At 54.4% G+C, this 5,649-nt stretch overlaps 1 non-coding gene across 1 annotated transcript in view; it reads right to left on the reverse strand.

Annotated features, from left to right (window-relative positions):
• LOC126110679 (small subunit ribosomal RNA) overlaps positions 1-1,616 on the reverse strand; it is a 1,909-nt gene extending 293 nt beyond the window's left edge. The window contains exon 1 of the ribosomal RNA XR_007523845.1: positions 1-1,616. This exon is cut by the window's left edge and continues 293 nt beyond it. This is a non-coding gene — a ribosomal RNA (small subunit ribosomal RNA).
• Positions 1,617-5,649: the final 4,033 nt, after the last annotated feature.

The raw sequence follows: 5,649 nt of genomic DNA on the forward strand, positions 1-5,649 counted from the left end.
CGACCTTTCGGCCTAGGAAGACACGCTGATTCCTTCAGTGTAGCGCGCGTGCGGCCCAGAACATCTAAGGGCATCACAGACCTGTTATTGCTCAATCTCGTGCGGCTAGAAGCCGCCTGTCCCTCTAAGAAGAAAAGTAATCGCTGACAGCACGAAGGATGTCACGCGACTAGTTAGCAGGCTAGAGTCTCGTTCGTTATCGGAATTAACCAGACAAATCGCTCCACCAACTAAGAACGGCCATGCACCACCACCCACCGAATCAAGAAAGAGCTATCAATCTGTCAATCCTTCCGGTGTCCGGGCCTGGTGAGGTTTCCCGTGTTGAGTCCAAATTAAGCCGCAGGCTCCACTCCTGGTGGTGCCCTTCCGTCAATTCCTTTAAGTTTCAGCTTTGCAACCATACTTCCCCCGGAACCCAAAAGCTTTGGTTTCCCGGAGGCTGCCCGCCGAGTCATCGGAGGAACTGCGGCGGATCGCTGGCTGGCATCGTTTATGGTTAGAACTAGGGCGGTATCTGATCGCCTTCGAACCTCTAACTTTCGTTCTTGATTAATGAAAACATACTTGGCAAATGCTTTCGCTTCTGTTCGTCTTGCGACGATCCAAGAATTTCACCTCTAACGTCGCAATACGAATGCCCCCGCCTGTCCCTATTAATCATTACCTCGGGTTCCGAAAACCAACAAAATAGAACCGAGGTCCTATTCCATTATTCCATGCACACAGTATTCAGGCGGGCTTGCCTGCTTTAAGCACTCTAATTTGTTCAAAGTAAACGTGCCGGCCCACCCAGACACTCAATAAAGAGCACCTTGGTAGGATTTCAACGGGGGTCCGCCTCGGGACGCACGAACACGCACGAGCGGTCGCACGCCTTCGGCTCGCCCCACCGGCAGGACGTCCCACGATACATGCCAGTTAAACACCGACGGGCGGTGAACCAACAGCGTGGGACACAAATCCAACTACGAGCTTTTTAACCGCAACAACTTTAATATACGCTATTGGAGCTGGAATTACCGCGGCTGCTGGCACCAGACTTGCCCTCCAATAGATACTCGTTAAAGGATTTAAAGTGTACTCATTCCGATTACGGGGCCTCGGATGAGTCCCGTATCGTTATTTTTCGTCACTACCTCCCCGTGCCGGGAGTGGGTAATTTGCGCGCCTGCTGCCTTCCTTGGATGTGGTAGCCGTTTCTCAGGCTCCCTCTCCGGAATCGAACCCTGATTCCCCGTTACCCGTTACAACCATGGTAGGCGCAGAACCTACCATCGACAGTGATAAGGCAGACATTTGAAAGATGCGTCGCCGGTACGAGGACCGTGCGATCAGCCCAAAGTTATTCAGAGTCACCAAGGCAAACGGACCGGACGAGCCGACCGATTGGTTTTGATCTAATAAAAGCGTCCCTTCCATCTCTGGTCGGGACTCTGTTTGCATGTATTAGCTCTAGAATTACCACAGTTATCCAAGTAACGTGGGTACGATCTAAGGAACCATAACTGATTTAATGAGCCATTCGCGGTTTCACCTTAATGCGGCTTGTACTGAGACATGCATGGCTTAATCTTTGAGACAAGCATATGACTACTGGCAGGATCAACCAGGGAGCTGCGTCAACTAGAGCTGAGCAGCCGGCCGCCCGGGAGTGTGTCCCGGGGGCCCGCGCGAACACGCAAGCGTCCGCTCAATTATTCTGCAAACAGGAGGAGGCTGAGCTCCCCTGCACAATACACCTCGAAACCCTCTCAGGTCCCGGCGGCGCGCAGCGCCGTCCTAAGTACTTGGTCGGGTTCGAGAGAGGCGCAATCGCCCGGAGTTAGGCGAGTAGACGCTTTAGGTGCGACCACCCGTGCTCCCAACTGAGCTTGCCGCTGCCGACAGAGGCCCGGGAGCGTGCTGTCGTGGCATTGCCGGCGGGAGACAACACGCGCCACCTACGGTGACCGGCAGCTCCAACGCCAGCGCCACAGAAGGGCAAAGGCCCCACGTGGGTGCCGAAGCGAACTCTCCCAGCACAGCGCACGTGCCAACACGTCTGCACAACTGCGATACAAACCACCAGCGAGAACCGCTGGGGCGACCGAGCAGCAGACGGCGTCGCGGCGCCGAGTGCCGGGCGGCGGCGCATCCTCAACGCACACAGTCCTCAATCGGACCAGCACACTGCAGATGTCCACCGCGCTTCGCACCGGGCCGGCGAGGACCCACTTTGGCTGCACGGCGCCGCGCGCAGGGTGCCCCGGCGCGCAGCTGCGCCGCCTGCCGCGTCCGTCGGCCGGCGCGCCTGCCACTGGGCGCCCCCACCAGCCGGCTGTAGCGCGTGCGCCCACGCACCGCGCGGCCAGCACGCCGGGCGGCCCCCCCTCACCGGCCGGGGACAGTCCCACCCACCCACAGCCGCGTATCGCTTCACACCCAGATCCACATTCACGTTCATTGGTGTGGTGGGTATCGCTGACACAACCGCGTCATAGCTGTACCGATCGTTGCCCTCACAGATGTACCTCCAGCAAGATCAACCGCACCACAACGGGTTACCAGTTGTTCATTTGCGTAACGTCACCAGTAAACGTTACACGTCCACGTCCATCCCCGTTTGCAAAGTCAACTATTATTGCATGCCTGCCTGTCAGGTGTCAAGACACACTACATCCGCTCACATCCACGCAACAAAATGTGCCCGACTAGAGGGCACGTGGGAAGGTGCCCCCGTACGTATGCGATGTCCATTGCGCGACGAACTGTCAACCAGCCTCTGTAGCATGTCGCAGATGTGGAACGCGGGACACCGTGCTATCACATTGTGTGAGAAGAGACTACTATGTCTGCATACACGCGCCACTACATGAACAGACGGCTCATGCTGATCGCCATCCACTGCGTCCATTACTCCCACACGTCTCTATGGCGTACCACACTGCAATACAGCTGTTATGGGGAGATGACACGTAGCTGTGTACACAACATTCTGAGCGGGTTGCGGTTGGACAACAATACATTAATGTAACGTGTCATATGCCATTTACAGAGCAGGTTAAGGCACAACGTGGGTTAGGTTAAGGCACAACGTGGGTTATGTTAAGGCACAACGTGGGTTATGTTAAGGCACAACGTGGGTTAGGTTAAGGCACAACGTGGGTTAGGTTAAGGCACAACGTGGGGTAGATTGCGGCACAACTTGGGGTAGATTGCGGCACAACTTGGGGTAGATTGCGGCACAACTTGGGGTAGATTGCGGCACAACTTGGGTAGATTGCGGCACAACTTGGGGTAGATTGCGGTACAACTTGGGGTAGATTGCGGTACAACTTGGGTAGATTGCGGTACAACTTGGGGTAGATTGCGGTACAACTTGGGGTAGATTGCGGTACAACTTGGGGTAGATTGCGGTACAACTTGGGGTAGATTGCGGTACAACTTGGGGTAGATTGCGGTACAACTTGGGGTAGATTGCGGTACAACTTGGGGTAGATTGCGGTACAACTTGGGGTAGATTGCGGTACAAATTGCATTACATTGCGGTGCAAATTGCGTTACATTGCGGTGCAAATTGCGTTAGGTTAAGGTGCAACACAGGTTAGGTTAAGGTGCAACACAGGTTAGGTTAAGGTGCAACACAGGTTAGGTTAAGGTGCAACAGAGGTTAGGTTAAGGCGACATAGGTTAGGTTAAGGTGCAAGATGGGTTAGGTTAAGGTGACATAGGTTAGGTTAAGGTGACATAGGTTAGGTTAAGGTGACATAGGTTAGGTTAAGGTGACATAGGTTAGGTTAAGGTGACATAGGTTAGGTTAAGGTGACATAGGTTAGGTTAAGGTGACATAGGTTAGGTTAAGGTACAAACTGGGTTGTGTTTTGGTACACATTGCGTTGTAGTACAGTACACGTTAGGTTTGGGTACGGTACACATTGTGGTATGGGATGGCGTGTTGGTGGGGGGGGGGGGGGGCGGGGCGAGGTTCGTTCATATTGACCGTAGGAAGTGGATGCCCGAGGCAGCGTCAGTGTGTCAAAGGAGGTATGTCACGTTGGGATGCGCTTTTCGGTAGTGAGAGGGGGCGCGCCGTGTCCGAGGTTGCGGCAGACCTGTGTGTTTCATTCCTGCCAGTGTGTTTGTTCTGTAAGACGAGGCAGTGTGGTGATGTTGGGTGCACCCCTGTGTGGGACATGTGTGGGTGTTGGTGGCTTATCTGAGCAATTGTGGTTGTCGGACGAGTGGGATATTCTGTTTTATGATTGGACCTCGTGGCCTGGTTATCATAGTCTGGTTGGTGTACTGTGGCGGATAGGATGCACCGGACGTTGGTCCATGGTGGTGCTTAATTATTGCATCTGTGTCTGTTACAGGCAGAGAGTAGTGTGTGATAGAGTGTGTGGGTGACGTGTGGTTCCTTTTGTTTGCACAGACGTTCAGCATGTATAGGGGCATTTGCGTATTTGATCTATCTATGTGGGCCTGCATAGTTTACTGAGCAGTGCTGCGAGGTGACTGAACTACGAGCGACGTACTCATTTACAGCGGAATGGTTGCCTTCTACCAAAGATGGCGTATCGACTCTACGACAGCGTTGGCACCGCAGGAAGCGGTGTCGTAAAATGGCCCCCACACCGTCATCGTTGTGCGGGGTAGTGACCGTCTATATTGTGAGAGGAGTCCTGTTTGCCACTGGCGTGGGGTCTCGCGTCCTGCGGTTCAGTGCCCCCAGGGAAGCGCGCGGACGTGGTGCTGCTGCTGCTGTAGCAAGCGAGCTACTTAGAGCATGTATAGGGACAGCGGGAATATGGCATATTGGATATAACTCTTCATGAAACGCATGATATAGGGGTGGATTGCACGTTACGAGTGCGGGAAGAGTCCGCCGTTCATCCGCTGGAGTTGCGATTTGGGCGGTTGGGGTGGGGCACTTGCGGGTGCGGGTGCGAGTGGAGTGGAGCGGAGCGATGATCGGTCGACGACTTCGTGCGGCGCAGGCACTGGCGTTGGGGCTCCTGTGGTGGACAGATGATGCAGGCTTTGTGGGTGGCGTCGGAAAATGGGCACTGTGGGCCCTAGCGATGTCGTCGTCGGCTTGTCGTCTCATAGATGGCAGTATCGTCGGTGCAGCAGGCCATGTTGCGGGAGACCTGCAGATGGCGGTATTTTTGGTGGTGCGCTCGACATGGTGGACGTAGTGTCGTCCGATTCGCGTAGATGGAGCTATTGCATGTGGTTTCGTCACATTGTCATAGATGGCGGTGCCGTGTTTTGGAGGTATGGTTGGCGTAGTTTCGTTCGATTCCTGTAGATGGAGGTGTCGTTTCTGGGCCGGATGGCAATGTAGTTTGGTCACATTCCCATAGATGGCTGTGTTGCGCCTGTGGGCGGCGGTGTCACCATCGTCCCATAGAGGTCGGCATGGTGTCTTCACGAAATAAGACGCCTGGGTATCCCACAGATGGCGGTATGGTCTGTTTATTGTGGACGTTGCCGTCGTCGGGACCAGAGGGCGTGCGCGAACCGTTGACCATGCGTTATTCACGGAAGAACACGTCGTACTATTTTCCTACCCTCCCGTTACTCGTTCTAGATCTATAACACTGCCCAGCGTTGCAAATACATGAAAATCATACACGCCCTCAACGAAATGATGTTCACATCTGT

The sequence above is a fragment of the Schistocerca cancellata genome, unplaced genomic scaffold, assembly GCF_023864275.1.
Source record: "Schistocerca cancellata isolate TAMUIC-IGC-003103 unplaced genomic scaffold, iqSchCanc2.1 HiC_scaffold_27, whole genome shotgun sequence".
NCBI classification, from domain to species: Eukaryota; Metazoa; Arthropoda; class Insecta; order Orthoptera; family Acrididae; genus Schistocerca; species Schistocerca cancellata.